General features: G+C 27.0%; 1 protein-coding gene across 1 annotated transcript in view; it reads right to left on the bottom strand.

Moving 5' to 3' along the window:
* LOC111690859 (probable serine hydrolase) overlaps positions 1 to 7,868 on the bottom strand; it is a 58,153-nt gene extending 50,285 nt beyond the window's left edge. The window contains exon 1 of the mRNA XM_046952852.1: positions 7,739 to 7,868. The gene's annotated coding sequence lies outside the window, so the exon portion shown is untranslated. The remainder of the gene's footprint in view (positions 1 to 7,738) is intronic.
* Between the last annotated feature and the right edge of the window lie 10,201 nt (positions 7,869 to 18,069).

Genomic DNA, 18,069 nt, shown 5'->3' with positions numbered 1-18,069 from the left:
CTCTTAAAATTTTAAAAATATGCTCTAAAAATAAATTTTCTGTTTAGTTTTTAACTAAAAATGTAATGAAAATGTCATAATTCAAGGTACAATATTTTGATATTTGATTGATCTTCTTCTTTAATAAAATACCGTTTTATGTTCCCAAAAAAAAAACAAATTTCAAAAGACTAAATTTGAACACATTTCTTTCATTTATATCCTGTTCAAGTTTTACACACAAAATTAAAAAAATTTAAAGTAATTAAAAAAAATGAAATAGAAATAAGTTTTAAGTTTTAAAAAAAATTAAGATTAAATTTTGAAAAAATAATTTTCAAATAAAGAAAAAAATTAAAATATGCACTAAAATAGTAAAATATGATAGATATGCTACAAAAGTCAAATCATGCTAAATTATGCTCTTATTGGTAAAATATGCAAAAATTCTCTATCAAATCAATGCCGAAATTCTTAAATTGGTCTGGAACGTCCATACGACACACCACAAAAAACATGCATTACAGTAGGTGTAAGGTAAATATGGACAGTAAACCTAAGATTATTTCACATCTACATATGACTTGTGTGGGTATAAATATTGATCTTGCTGTGGTTGACAGCCCATGGCCGAATATTTGCCGCCGAATCATTCCGGTACATAGACCCAGATGTCTGGAAAAAACTTAGGTATAAATAGTTTGGTTAGGTTAGATTAAAAGAATATATAATACATAAACTCCGAATAAATAAACTATCGGGCTTGTTGTAGTTAAAAACCGAGTTTATTGCATGAATTATCTTTCAATATGTTTAGAAACCTGGATGTAATTCTTCTTTAATCACTATTCGTGGATTTTATATACGGAATTGTATCATTCCCAAGTTGTTAAATTTTAATAATAAATTTTTAACCTAAACGTATGATTAATGTATGATGACTTGATTATGAATTAAATATTAATCATACGCTCCCCTATTAATATATTCTGGCTGCAAAAGAAATGCTGCTCAGTAAAAGCTATGAATTTGTACTTCATTAACCGGGCTAGGTGAGTGTTCATAGATTCTAAATTTCCGGTATTTATGTAAAAAAATATTTAAAATATTCTCAGTTTTTTATTTGTTAAGATTTAAAAATATTTATTATATTTCAGCAAAAATAACTTTCAATTGAAATTGCTCATCTAATAACATAGTTCTCAAAAACTAATAGATGTCGTCTGGATTACTTACTTGGTAATAAATGTTGTTGCTAAGATATTTCAAGAACAATATACATATATTGGAATATATCCATATATAGAGTCCAAACGCAAAAAGCTAGATTATTTAAAGAAAATATCAGTCTACATATAAGACCCTGGTTTAAAAAATAACATATCAATATCTAGATCGTCTGATGAAACTAACAACAGAGTTCCTTCCAAAAAAAAAGAATATACTTTTATTTAATAGCACAGTTGGTCGTAAAAAGAAAAAAGAACAAGACACAATATTTACTTATAATATTTACACTTTGTAGCAAAGAATCCCAAAAATGGAACTATAGCACTAGAGGTTATCATCCAAGTTTTTCTTGTTTCAATAAAAATATTTTGTCCATTTTCTGAACCAAACATTTATAATATTTTTGCCAAATTTCGTTACGTAAAGCAAAATATAATACATATTTCTCTAGATAATGTCATAGTTATATTCAAATCCCATTTAATAAATACTTTAACACACAATGAGTTTTCAAAGAAAATTTTCTTCTCAAGACTTAAAAGCCCATATTCAACCCCTTTTAGGAGAGTATGTAATATTTATAAATAACATTCGTATTAATACTAATAGCACTATCACATACTTAATTTTAAAAAAGAATTTTTAAAAAATTATTTATTCTTTATTCGTTTTATGAATTTTAATTTTGTACAAAGTTGCAGGCCATAAAATGGTCATTGTTGAAAAATTTGGCCAGTTTTACTTTATTTCTAAAATAAAAATAATCTTTTTCAAATAGAAGTACATACATGTGTATGTACATATTTACACTAACAGTTATATGGCGCCACATTGGACAGCCCAAAAATAAATTCAAATTTTGTTTCTTAGTTTTAGAACAACAAAAAATAAATCGAATTGTGGCATCTCTTGCGGAACCTACACAATTATTATTTGACATTTTTCTACTATTTGGTTCAACAAACATTTTATCCTTTTTTTTCTAGTTTTCTTTTTTTTTTTTGTTTTAAATGTCCACAAAAATATTTTGAACATTATTGAACACTGAGTATCCAATAACAACGAGACAATTTGCTATAAATTGTTGATGTTGTAAACGTGGTTGTTTTTATTATTTTTACAATTGTTTGGGTAGCTGGCTGGTTGACTGGTATTGCTAACATTTGCCAATGTGGCAAAGGCAACAAAATTTGCCAAAATTACAAAAATAGTATAAAAAAAACAAAAATAGAAGAACAAATGACTCAAATATAAATAAAACGTTTACATTTTACAAGATTTGTTTTAAGTATATATGCTAGAAGTTGTTTAAATCCGTTTGTCGTTTTTATCAGTCAATACTTTAATGAATTATTCGTGCTTAAAATATTATTTTACAAAAAAAAAAAAAAAAAAAAAACAAGAGATCAACTTTAAAATATTTTGTATTAAGTAATTATTAGGCCAAACAAATTAAATTCATTTTCAGAAGTATTTCTTATATTGTAAAATATATAAGAAACCTAACCGATCCAAAGTCTGAAATATATGCCATAATCTTGAATCATGTGGTAATTAAAAGAACATTTTACCAAAATGTATGCTTTACTTTTCCCACATCCAAATATTTAATGATTTTTTTATTTATTATTGTTTAAGTCAATCCAATGCAGCATAATTTTTTGTTTGCACAATCAATAAAGTTGATAAATGTTTGCTTAAAGCGTTTTATTCCTTAGGCGCCATTTTTGACAACTAAAATGCCTACAACTATACATAGAGGGAACAAATTCAAATTTATTTCTATGATCTAAACCAACAAAACCTCTTTTGAAATAGACGTATTCATTGTTGCAACTACTGCAACCTACACAATTACTATTTGCCATTTATTTCACTATTGGCTTTAAAAATATCAACTAAAGACAAATATTTACTGGGGCTGCAATACCCGGATAAGAGTGTACAAGTATTGAAAAATCAATTTTACAACAATAAATATTGTGAGGGCTTGAAAATGGGTACATACTGATAAACTATAGATAGGAAATTGTTTGTGTCATTTTAAGTTTTACATGTTAAGGACGAATGATTAATAATAATATATGTATGAATTACATATTACTTATACGTTATTAAATATTTTTCGTAATTTCTCCTTAGGAGGCCACACCACCATTATTAATGTTATTAGGAAATTTTAAATCGATTTATCTTACGTTAAAACTTAGCAAAGTAAATAAATTTAATACAGCGAAAGTATTCATTATTAAGACAATGAACATAGTCTGAGCTTTAAAATAAGTACATACTGATAAACTTTTGACAGTATGTTGGAAACGAATTGTATGTATCAGGGATGGCAAAATTGATACGATGAGACTTTTTTGGATTCTATTTGATGTTCAAAAGAACCTTGAGTCCTATTTGATACTTTCAGATCCACAATCTCAATATTCTATTATCGTGGCCTCCTGTAGGTTAGTGGTTAGTGCTCTAGTCTGGTAGTCCGGTGGAAATCGAACCCACCACGATTTCCACCTGAGACACGGGTTAAGAAGGCCTAGGAGTATTTCTTAGGATTTGATGTATATACATCCTCCTTTTAAACTAACTAAGTATTTAACATTATAGTTTAACAGGTAGTAAATCTGTCTGTTATAATAATTTTTTGTATGAGAACTTTCAATACATCGCAATGCATCGTTTCTTTAAAATATCAAATACTTTTCCAAAAATTATTTCTATCAAAAATGTATCAAATAAAAGTTTTAGAAAACAGCTAATAAAAGTTTAGAGTATTAAATTACTCAATATTATGAGACAAAATGTTAAAAAATTTGAAACCCTGAGAGGCTTCTAAGAGATTTAACAGCGCTGAATTAAAATCTGACCTCATATTTTCTGAGATTTGAATTATGTTCTGAGTTTTGAGAAAACGCTCTTTTTGTGCCCTTTCGAGACGTTATAAAAGCACCAAGACAACTTTATTTGTAAAGTGTTGTACGATTCTAGAAAGTATATTCTTTTAGCTTTTAAAAATTAAAGCTTTAGAGAAGTATACTTTGATTAAGTTAAATAGGGCTAAATGGGACTTGATTTTCAATATGACCGGATTTATTAAAATATAACAAATTGTATCATAATTGCTTCAAATATAAAATTTTTCATTTTACGTGGTAATATTTATATGGTAGGCCATTTCGTGGGCAAGAAATTGTGTAGCAATTTTCATCAAATTATATTCAAATTCATATCAATATATAATGCAGATTCTACTTCTGTTTAAAAATGTATAAATATAAATATATTTCAAAAATTACAAACTTTTAGTACTCAGAGATCTAAAAAAGTATCCTCTGAAATATTTTTTGATACTGAAACAAAATCTCTTTTTTCCATCCCTAGTATGTATAATTTTAAGTTTTACATTTAAGGACGAATGATTACTAATAATATATGTATGAATTACCTATTACTCATACGTCAATGTGTTATTTATCTATTTATTTATTCATTTTATCAACTACAATACAATTATAAATTATACTCGAACCTAATTTACCGAGCAGAGTGACAATGATAATACGCCTGTTGTAGTGTAGCAGACCAGAGTCTCTGGTGGAAGTTGAACCGACAACCCCAGACTGACTGGCTTGTTCACTACCATCTAGTGATGATAGAGTATAAATTTTAAGTTGATTAATCTACAAGTGGAGATTTTTTAAAATATAACAATCTAATTTGTTTTATATAATAAAAAGACCAGTAAAGGAAACAAATTTAAAGACGTTCAATAGCAGGTCTGTTTTTTTTTATAAAATCGTTTTCAAAATAAAAATTTTTGTGAAAGAAAAGCAATCTTATTTAGAAATTTATTAAGATAGAAGGTATGTAAGTAACTTAAGTGGGAGTTTATAATTATTCAAATTATCATTGTATCTAAAAATATAAAACTTTAATTAAAAAGAGATATTTTAGTGCGTTAACAAACCTACATAAATACATACCTACTTTTTACATATAATGCAACGCATCAGATCCCAAAAACTATTGTAAATATTACTCTCTAAAAAAACGTATAGTTGCTTTTGAAACTTACACTGCGTACAAAAATATATTTATATGAAGAAATATTTTTGTGTATTGTTGACATTTGCCAATTGGGTCAAGTGGCAACGACAACAATGTTTGCCAACCAAAAAAAAAAAAAAGAAATGGAAATGATAGACTTAAATAAAGTGAAAACTTTCCTAGCAATACAATACTCTATACATACCCTTTGTACTTACATGTCCATGCACACTTTGCCAGAAAGCATAATGGTGGCAGTGAATGTTGTTGAATGCATACATGCATTTGTTATTTGTATGCATAAAACTTTTACTTATACACATCCATATAGGATTTTATGCACATATAAAGCGGTAAATATAAATATATGTAAGTATTGCAGACTACTGTTCAGCTGCAAACAAAAACAAGTATGAATGTATAGTCGGGCGTAGCCGACCATATGATACCCTACACCAGTCAGTATGTATGTTAAAAATGGGGATTATTTAAAAAATAAAGAATTTGGTTTGTTTTTTTAACTCTATTTCGGAATATTTTTACTTTTTTTTGGCAAAAAAAAGAGATTAAGAGGGCTCAAAGGGGAGTAGGGCAAAATATGGCCCTATCCTTAAACATGTTGGTAGGAGGAGTTAAGTCTTCTTCAATATTATTTATGTAGGATTTCAAAGTGTTATTAGTGTTTGTAAGTGAATTTTGACCTTTAAGTCATTTTCTGAAGGGGAGTTTGTATGGGGGATAGGGTCAAATGAAGCCCGATCATTACAAAAATCGGTAATGTCATCTAAAGTTCTATAAAACTAAGTTTTGTCGACTTTTGTTAAAATAATAGATCATTTAAATTAATTATAAGCCAAAAGGCCTTATTTGGGGGGTACGGTTGTATGGGGGCTAGTCGAAATAATGGACTAATTTTAATCATTTTCAATAGGCTTCATCCTTGGGCCAAAAGAAGCGTGAGTGCCAAATTTCATCCAATTATCTTCAAAATTGCGACCTGTACCTTGCGCACAAGGTTTACATGGACAGCCAGCCAGACGGACGGACGGACATAGCTTAATCGACTCAGAAAATGATTCTAAACCGATTAGTATACTTTGAGGTGGGTATAGGACGAAAATTTTTGTATGTTACAAACATCAGCACAAACCCAATATACCCTCCCCACTAAAGTGGTGTAGGGTATGAAAATAAAGTCGAAAGAATCAAGACAACTTTTGCACTCAAACATCAAATTCAACAATACACATGCATACTGATACAATAGACCATTACCAACATTTTAAGGAAATTCAAACAAGGCGCCCTTATAACTAAGTGAGAATAATTTTTTTTTACAAAATTTTAAAACCCGATAGTTTATAGTATTTTCCTTATAGTTGAGCTCCTACCTACCTATCTATTCTACATATAAAAAATAAGTAAGAATATATAGAATTTATAGCCATGACCGAACATATGGTACACTACACTAGTGATTATGTTATAAATCTTGATTTTTTTGATAATAAAATAAATAATTTAATTTTTATCCTAATTCAGAAATATTTATACAATTTGTTAAGAAAAAAGTGTTTTCTAAAAGAGTGGTTATATATACATATATGGGGTTGTAATATGGTCCTATATTTTTTTATTTTGGTTGAGATATTTACTTCTTCTTTACTAATTTGTGCAGAATATCATCGTGATATTAGTATTTATAAGTAAATTTTGACCATCAAGTCAAATTTCTAAAGAGGATTTGTATGGGTGATAGGATAGGATGGAGGCCCGATCATTATGAATCAGCAGTATTATTAAGACTTAAAAAAAAATAAGTTTTACCGATTTTTGAAGCTTTACAAGAATATTTAATATATTTATGAGCCCAAAAGCCCTATTCGGCGATACGTTTGTTTAAGAGATTTATGAAATAATTTACAGCATTTTCAATGCGTTTCGTGCGTATGTGATAGATAGACATACAAATTTAAATCGATTTAGAAAGAATATCTATTTATATTCTTAAAGGATTTGGATAGGACAATAGTTTGGGTGTTACAAACATCAGCACAAATGCATAATACCCACCCCACTATAGTGGTATTGGGTATAACAAATATTATCGGGTCTCTCATGTGCATGTATACACAGGCACAATAACACTTTAGTCCTGATTGTTCATGAGATTTTGTTGTTATGTTTATAAAGTCGAATCTGAGTATATGAGTATTAGTAGTGAATACTATTTGTAGTATTTATGATATTGTTCTTGGTGTATGATATTTTGTAACTTTAAATAACAACAAAATAATCCCATTTATTGAACCTCTCTGGTGACGTAAAAAAACTTTGTGGAGCCAAATATTTTTATTCCATTTGTTTGCAGTTTTCAGTTGGTTGTTATCATTGCAAGAGGGCTTAATGTAAGTTTTTATTTTATATATACAGACTCAATGAAAAGTTTAAAGATATTTGTATTTTTGGTACTTACTATAGGCAATTTATAAATGTCTGATTGCTTTACAACAGTTTTTGGACTTTTAGTAAAAATTTAAATGCATTTTTAAAGAAATTTTAGAGAAAGAAATCAAAAAGCATAAAATTGCTTATATCGATTTTATTGATTGAATAACAAAAAGTGACTAATTTCATAATCTTACAAAAATGAATAAATTGTAAACATTCATATTTATTAAATTTTAATATATATTTTTAAGTAAAAAGACTTTTTTCAAACTGATGACTAAGTTAAAAATTTACATTTAAATTATTTCGATAAGTTCATACATACAAATATATGTATGTACGAACATTCAACTTTTTGTTAAGTTAACGCTTCGAAAAGTTCAAGTTGTCATATTTATATATCAAGAGTAGACAATAAAGAGCTGATGCTTCAGGCGTTGTTGAACAGATGTAAAATAAGAATAAAATATACAAATATGTATAAAATAATATGTATATAAACTGATTTTACTTTGAGTCATTACATGGTGTTGAGTTTCAATAACACATCGTATTTACATTTACTTAAAAATGTGTATGAGTACGTGTATTCATCGAATGTAAACAATATTTTGTTCGTGTAAAAAAACACTTCTGATCAACTGAATAGGTTCGGAATGTTATTTTTGAGGTAATTTAATTATTAATGTAAAAAATTGATATCTTTTAACTTAAGTTTTGCAAAAAGATTTTAGTGAACTTATTGGAAAGAGTATATGTATATATTTCAGAATATTCTACAGTTAATATTTCTGCATTAAATTTATGCATTGTATAATATCATGGGAAAACAATAATAAAATACAATTTAAATAAAACAAGTCTTTAAGGCTTTATATTGCACAAAGTCAGTGAAAACAATGCAAATATGAGTAAGTGTTATTAGGGAAGAGCACATTTTCAAGTGCGATATTTTATCACTGAATTTTATTTAAATTTTATAATTAAATTCTAATTGTCTAAATTACAAATATAATATAAGTCATGGATCGATACAAATCTAGCTAACTTATGCTAAAAATTTTGACACATATTGTGGCCATTAAATATGTTTACGACTAAATGGTCTACAAAATATAATATGCGAAAACGTGGACTGATGTAGCCCATATTTGTGTAAAATGTCATTTTGATTATTTTGGTTAGTACTCGAAGGTGCTTTTCTGCACCCATTCAGATTCGTCCGTTGGCGTCCGTCTGTCTGACCGTCTTCTGTCCGTCCGTCCGTCTGTAGGTATGTGTGTATTTCCGTCCGTATGGCAAATCAAGGCAATTTGATAGAATTTGGCACATACTCTTTTTTTGAGTCAAGGACGAAAGCTATTGAAAATGGTTAAAATCGGATCATTAGTTTTATTAATTGTTGTTATATTTCTACAAAAATCGTAAAAACGTACTGCCAATTTTCGAAATGTTCGTGCCCTCGTACAAAGTCCCATTCAATAAATAACTTCAATTTCAAAAATCATGATGAAATTCTGCATATATAATATTAATGTTTAAATCGCTTATTATTTTATTGTTTAAAAAATTCATACTTTTAACATAATCATTGGTGATTAGGGCATCGACCTATACATTTACACTTACTTTCATGGAAATGAGTACAACCCTACTTAAGGGGCCTTTATACTATACGTATAAAAAGTCAAATGAAATTTCATCCAAAAATTATATTATATTGCGTTTAAACTATCCCATCCGTTCTCTTCTACACAATATTTTTACATATCGTATTACTCGTAGTATAATGTAAAAGTAGCTTTAGTAGTTTCATTGTGTAAACAATTTGTTTTAAAATGTGTACAAGTAGGGAGTACTTTAAAATGTTTCCTACAACCTTAAGGAAAAATTTTAAGGTTCAGAGAATAATTACTACGAAGTATTTAAAAGTAAATATTGTATATTTTACAAGCGTAAAGGTATGAAAACTTTTGTAATCAATATTTATCTTGAGATAAAATTTGTAATTAAAAATTCGCTGTAATCTTCAACACTTACTTAAGGTCGATATAAATTCACAAATTTCACTTTTACTTTATGTTTATAGAATATTTTTTCAAATCTTGTAAATTATGTTTATTAATTGCACAATATGTATAGATAAATTTTTCAATATAGTATATATTTCAAAATAATTGCATCTGTCGAACTTTGAAATTAATTTTTAATTTCCATTTTTCATTCTATATAAACACTGTATGTCTGCAGGCTTTTTGTCATTATTCCATTTCTGTATTTTAATGTTCATTTTAATGATGCAAACATTTTTCAATTTAATTAATTTACATTATTTCTGCTATTATTTCATTGATCTTTTTTTTGTTATTTCCTTTTGTATATTGTTAAAGAGGCAAAGGCGCATGAAAAAACGTCATTTCATCCGTAAAGCTAAAGTTTGTCCTTGTTCTACTATTAGAGTAGATTTCCTTTTTTATTGCAAACAAGTAGATAGTAATGAGACCAGTTTTAATATAGTTTTCTTAAGAATTTCGTGAAAATAAGTAATTACTTAATAAATGTGTAAATCGATGAGGAATACTTAAGGCAAACTGTTGAAATTTTGATTAATTTGTTATAGTTGGTCACATTAAATATGCCATAGATTTAAATTTTACACCAGAATTAATAGTGTGTGGCTAAATATTTAATCTATACATTTATATTATAAAACGTCACCAGTTAATTACAAACAACAGGTGGTTTCAAAGAATAAAACAAAACGATTCGAAATATAATTAAAAAAGTTTTTAGTTTTTGATGCTTTTACAGAACGTTTTCAAGTAAAATTGCCACTTCCTTTGTAGTTGTAGTGTACATTGAGTTTAAAAGTGGATATTTTAACAATGAATAAGTAAGGACAAAAAACTTAAGGAAATAAAATATTTAATTAGTTTTTAACCATAATAATCAGTTATGGGAATTGCAAATTCTCATACAATAAATAAAACTCACAAATCTCGATTAAAAATTTTTTTTTAAATTTTGTTTTATTTTTAAAAATTTTTTTCTCTTTTGGATAACATTTCAAAACTTAAAACAATTTATACACATTTATCCTTTATTATACGTCTTAAGATTGTCATTTTTTACAATCGACAATATTGTTCTACATATTTGTTTAAACCAGAAGTTATTTGTATTAGTTAAACCAAGTGAAAATGGTAGTTTTTCAAAAGAAACATATATTTCATTCTAAAAAGCTTAAAGAAAATATCTTGGCTCAATTGCCAAAGTGTCAATTTTAAATTAAGACATTTTTCTTATACAAACACTTTTGGCAAAAGTATATTTTTATAAAGTAAAAAGGAAACTGTTTTACTTTAAACATGTGTAAGCAATAAGCAAAAACTTAAAGATAAGACATTTAAAATTGCCCAGCAAAAACTTTTTAATGACTTGCAATTGTAACCACTGACTTATTAACATACCTTACAATTACAACTACTTATCGTTCTCTTTACATAGAAGAATTTTGATAATGTCTTATTAATAGTGTGTTATATAAATACGTTGTAATTCATTAGTCAGCTTCTGCGTATATCTGTGGTTTTCACAAGATTTATATTGATTGATTGTTTAAATTACTTGTAAGCGATATAAGCAAGTACTTGCCTGATATTACCAAGTTAAAACAATGACTTACATTGATGTAAATAAATTTTACATAGTTTTGAATGTTTTTGCTGGGTGGTAATTTAACCAAAAAATTTAACTGTTTTAAAAAATGGGATAAATTTTATGTTTTAAAAATGTTTTTAATACCAAACAAACCTCAGTTATAGGGAATATTTGTGTAAAATTTCAAAACCTCTAAATCCTTCCATTCGGACTCTATCGTGCTTTCAACAGACAGACGGACGGACAGACATGGCTAGATCGTCCTGGAATTTAATAAAGTCCCAGAATATATATTATTTTTTAATATACCCCTATCTGTTTTCATGGTGGGTATTAAAAGCATAGTTTAAGATAATTCCTTTTTCTTGTAAACATTTTAGCAAAGTCAGCATAAATTTTATAAATTGTGTGAAAAATATATTTTAAATTTCCATAAAAAAGACACATTCAAAGTTTTTGTATATACTTTTAAGAAATGTAGCAATAAAAAAAAAAAGAAATCATTTGCTTTATTTAAGCTAAAAAATGTTTAAATTATACTCTTGTAATCAAATCTCTATTTAAATGGTTTTTAACGCCTATACTACACACTTGTGTTAAATTTATGACTACATATGTATTATATGTCTGTAAAAATTTACATACATACAAATATACAAACATTTGTCTTATATAAGTATATTTGTATGCATATATGTATTATTTTTTATCTATTCTGTTTTTTCACTTTGTTTTCTAAACACCATTAACATTCTATTGCACCATAATAAAATCACAAAAACGATTGTAAAAAAAGGCTACAAAACAAGTTAGAATAATACATTCGGCTATACAGAATCTTCAGTACCCTTCATCTGTAAACTAATTTAATAAAAACCTGTAATAATATTTTTTAGATATTTAATAAATTGTGAAAGTTTAAATGTTGCTTCTTATCATTTATAGATTTTTATGAAATTTCTTTATACATATGTATATGAAACTAATTGTGATCAGGTCCATAACAAATTGATAGCCCTCTTATTGGCAATGTGAGTAAATCCGAAACAAATTCGGAGAAAAATTCGTATATATACAAAACAAATTACTATCGTTGAATTCTTTTGCTAAGTTTTAAGGTGAGCGTGTGAGCCATACGGATATATAGACAGACAGACATACACAGCTATATCGATTTAGAATTTCATAAGGACCCGTGATATATACATATATACATTGTTAAGTATCAAAAGAAAATTTCACACGGAATGATAAAGTTATATATGTACACATATACTCTATCTCACTGTTGGTGGTGGAGAGTATAAAAAGAAATCACAAACGCACATATAACGAAAATAAAATTGTGATAATAATTGTATGCAAACGAAGACAAGCTAAAAAGTTACTTCGAAAAGTTTAAATTAAATTTCTGATTTGTTTTATTATCAAAATAAGGCCTATTTATAATATTATGTGATCCTCTTTTAAGATGCAATTCAAAAAGGATGATTTGATTCAAGAACATTTTCGGTTTGCTAAATATACATACATACATATATATGTATTTATATGACGTGCTATTTCACAGATTTAAATGATGTCTCTTTTTGCCGCTGTTACCGTTTTTTTTTTAAATTATAAAACGCAAACAAACTAAAAGCTAAATGCGGAAGTTTAAGATTTTCAAAATCAGTTTGTTTGAATGCATTTTTTATGTGTGTATATAAAACTCGTACTTTTCTATGTTAAGATGAAAATAGTTTTTATTTAGAAAATTTTATATACACATATTAGGGATAAATAAATAAAACGTTTATGAGTTTTATTTTTAAGTATAAAATAGATTAATACCTCTAATATACAAAGTACAACTTTTTTATCTTTATTTTTGAGTTTCAACAAATGTTCATGACAATGAAAATAGTTGTTAATTGTTTTTATACTTGTCTGCGTACCTGTATTAAAGCCTTGAAATGGAATACTAAAAATCAAGTGACGTCATTAATAAAACATGGAATACATCATCGATATATAATACTATGATGCAATACTTTTTGCAATTGATTAAAATTAGTTAAATGCAAAGTATTATTACATTAGAAATGAATCTTTTAATTATATAACTAGCGTACGCTGGATGCTTCGCTACCCAATCAAAATTAGATACAAAGTACAAATTAAAAAGTACCAAAATCTCGCCCATATAGAGCATCAGAAGGCACAGTCTACGATTAGTTTCTAGTGTTTTAGTTCCAAACTTAAAAGAATGTTAAAGTTCAAAAGATTCTCCTTTTAAATTTTTATTTAGTCTGGACCTTGTATGGGATGAAAATGTACTCTTTTAAGCAAATTTTATTCTATATGAAACGCGAATGTTTAATGTGCTTTATGTTTTGTCTTCATATTAGAGAACATACAAAAGTTAGCAAAGAACCATCTCTTATTTAATCAGAGCCATGCAGATTAAAAATTAATGTTTTTATAGCTCATCATTTGCGTGAACAAATTAACTTTTTTTATATGTTATACAAGTTGGCTCAATAAGTTTGTATAAGGTTAAATTTCCCGTTTTAGCCTTAGTTGGTATTTCTTTTCTTCTCAGTAAAATAGCAAAAATATTGTATTTTCTAAAATAGCTAAAATATCCTAATTAATTAGATCACTTCAGTGAATCGAAAAAGTTTTTCCATATGCAAAAAAAGTACCAAAAATACAGTTTTCTCCCCTTTTCACTCAAAAAGGACTACATTTTTAAAAATATATGTCAAAATATTTACAAAAAATGTATTATACAAAATGTTATAAATGGCTAGAAAAGGTACCAAAGTCACTTTTGTTACACATTTTCATCTCTTAAAAGTACAAATATGAAAAAAGTACCAGACACCCATCTATTCATTTTAAAATTAAATAAAGAAGCATTTAAAATTTCTCTTGTATCGCTAAAAGATAATTAAGAAAACTATTAAGAAAAATATACAAATTTTCAAAAATTCCTCCTTAGTGGATCTACTTAACCAAAAACAAAACGACTGTCAAGAGTTCATGATTCTAGGGCTCTGCATATTACAATTCGCAATTTTCAAAATATTTAATTTAAATTTGTCACATACTCAAATTTTTACCTATGGAGAAAGTGTGTTGAAAATCGTTAAAAACGGTCTATTATTTCGTATAGCCCTTATACCCTACCTCTTGAATAGGACTTTTCAGCTCATAAATATTATTGTATGTCTCCAAAAAAAACCTACAATTTTTTTACATAAATTTCAAATATTCTGCTGATTTTCGTAATGATCCTATTATTTGTACAAAGTCCAATTCAGAAAATGACTTGATAGTCTAAATTCACTTATAAACACTAATATCATAATGATATTCTACGTTAAAAACTTTATTGTTGATGTAAATCCCTCTATCAAAATTTATGTGAATAGGATCATATTAACCCCATTTTATAAAGTTTAAAAAAATATTAAAATATTTCTGAATTAAGTTTATAATGAAATTTAATGTTCAATAAGTCGGCCATGCCGCCCTTTACATTCTTATATATCTTAACAAATTTTATTTTATATTTGAAAATCGTAAAGAACTAACTCCGGCAGTTCTTGACCAATAGAACTGAAAATTTGCGTCTGATCTACTCATCCACATTGATATTTAAATACGAAATCGTCCATATATATTTTTGAAATACATGTATTACTTTAAGTAATAAGTACTTTAATTTATTCAATTTCATGTATGTTTGAATATGTTTTACAACACATTTCTTTAGTTATTTAAATTTAAACATTCATTTTAACTCTTCTAATGTAGGCGAAATAATTCTTTGTATTACTAGCTAATGTTTTATGGAGTTCTATTTTTATTTTCTTGTGTGAGGGGGCAATAAATGAGACTGTGTAAAACATTCATGTTTTGGAAACAAAACTCAATTGTTGTTTAAAAAATATATACATATGTATATCCTTAGTGTCAAATGATTTGGTTGTTGATTTTTCAGTTTTTTCATTTTGTATTATGTACATGTTGTAGATATTTGTTGTATTTGTTCAAGGATAAAAGCATTTAGAGAATGTGTTAAATTTTAAGACGGCATAATAAATGAACCTTTTTAAGCCGAATAAATTGTCTTTCATTTACACAAAATACAATCTCAGGCTCTTCATCTTTAAATGAATGAATGAATGAATGAATGAATGGAATGTTGGCTACACAACACAGTTAGTTCATACTGTAAAGTTGAGTAAATATGTAATGAATGTATGTGTATTTATGTATTTACTATATACATATTTATATATGTGTGTACATCAGCATTATTAATGTGTTCGTATGTATATAATGTATGTGTAAACTATGTATGCGTGTTAAATATAATATGTATAGATATATGCATTGTAATAAATGTTGTTTACTAACACATACATACATATTTGAGGCACAGTGGACTTATTTGGATTTAGTTGTTAAAATAAATAAAAACTTGTTAATCATACAAAATAAGAATTTTAAATAAATTGTGTTAAATTTCTTAAATGTTGCAGTCTGTTCCACTGTTTTACAGATGTTTTTCTATTATATCCAAGTTTGCTTGTGTGTTTGCGATTATTTACAATAGTGTCCTTGTTGCTGGCGCTACAACTACTGTCATTGTTGCTATTGTTGTTGTTTGCCATTTCTTCCTTTTCCTTTTCTATCACTCTCTTTTACTTTTGATATTGTTGTTCATATTACATTTTCCTATAACGAACGTATACAATGAATTTGTGCATTTTACCATGGAATATTTGTTTGGCATGACAAAATATGTAGAAGTGTAAAATATCTACAATACAAGAATAAATTTAAAACAGAAAAGCATAGTAGAAAAAATGGAACTTATTTACCAACATCAATGACAACACAACCACAAATGCCAACAGTAAAAGCGGCAAAATAAGACACATAATACTAGAACAAGTGCTAAACAAGAAGTACCAAAAAGACGGATGTTTTTGTAAGAAAAAGACATTTGGAAAGTGTTGAATATCTTGTTGGTTTTAAGGCAATCACGACATATCCTTTAACAATTTGCAATAAACATCTATAATGGGCTGACAGCGATGAAAAGATCACATACAACTCTTTAAGATTATATGTATGTACATGTGTAAAGTAAAAAAAATTTTCCCTAGATTTAAAAAATTAGGTCATCAGTTAAAATAATTAGAACAAGTTAAAGTATTTTGTTGGTCAGTGGTTCTTTTTAGTGAAAGGATTAAAATGAGTTAAAAATGTCTTTATACTCTACATTACTACAGTGGAAAATAAACTATGCTGTTGTGATGTTGGAAGCACCAAAAATATTGCCTTTACACCAACTGATTCGATTTAGCTATGTCCGTCTGGCTGTCTGTCTGTCCGTCTATATATCCATGTAATTTTAAAGATCAGTTCTATGTCTGTTGTTACAACAACAAAACAACTTAAGTCCAACACCTCATCACATATGTGGTTTTACAGGATAATAAAATGATTTGAAATAATTCTCATTTGGTTTATATCATTATATGTATAACTATTTCATATTGTAGTTATGTTTTTGTGAATCAAATTGAAATTTGTAAATCGTGTCATGTATTGAAGGTTCCGACTTTTTACTTTTTTAGAAACTGTAATTTTACTGATTCAGTAATCAAAATATATTTGATTTCGATAAATATTTTTTAACGACGTTTTGATCACATTTTCTTTATTAACAAATTCTTAAAATATTTCTGAATTACGTTAAATGTCTTATTATTAAAAATATTATTACAGTACACATTTTTAAATTAATCGGTTCTGTAGGTTATTATATGGTCGGCTATGATCGTACATAGTTAGTTTTATTTACGCAAACACGGTTATTTAAACAAATGTGTAACAAATTTCATGGAATATGTAAAAAAAAAACAAATTATAATTGTATGTAATTTTTTACAATATTTATTTTTAAATTTCAATATTTTCAGGTTTTTAAAGCCAAATGTTTCATGATTACATAATATAAGGTAGAAGGGGAACTATACGCCGCATTTCGAGGAAACCCCAAACTTTGTACAAAGATCGGACAAATAATTAATAGAAATAGAACAGACAGGACAAACGAGCATTAAACCGGTAACTACCAGAACCACTTCTTATATTCGAATACAAGCCCTGATAGGCTGCAGACTCATGCAATATATGTTCTAAAATTTTCTTGGTTCAGATATTTAGATATTTTGGCTTTAGTTTTATTCATTTCAATCTTTCATTAGCCATTTTAATATACATATTTCTTTAATTTTTCTGTATTCAACTAAATCGGCGATACCGCCCAGACTAGATTTGTGTACCAAAAATATTATTGAGATTATTTTTCTGCAATCAACTTTAAATTATAATTTTTTATGTCTACTTCAAGTATTTTTTCTTCACAAATTACACTACACATAACAAAATTTTCGATAAGTGGTAGGGAACTGAGGAGCCTTCAAAATAAAATATACAATAAAAACAAATTCTTCCGTATTCAATACATTAAATGATTGAAAATTCGATAAAAAAAATCTGTTCCTTTAATGTACATAAAATATTTCCATTTCTATTACATATATTGTAGTTTTTTTCATCTATTACAAATCGTTACAAATTACTCTAACTGCTAAATTCCTTTTGCCACAAAAACATATGCAAATAGAT

Source organism: Lucilia cuprina, chromosome 5 (assembly GCF_022045245.1).
Source record: "Lucilia cuprina isolate Lc7/37 chromosome 5, ASM2204524v1, whole genome shotgun sequence".
Taxonomy (NCBI): domain Eukaryota; kingdom Metazoa; phylum Arthropoda; class Insecta; order Diptera; family Calliphoridae; genus Lucilia; species Lucilia cuprina.
This window is presented reverse-complemented; position numbering and strand designations above follow the sequence as displayed.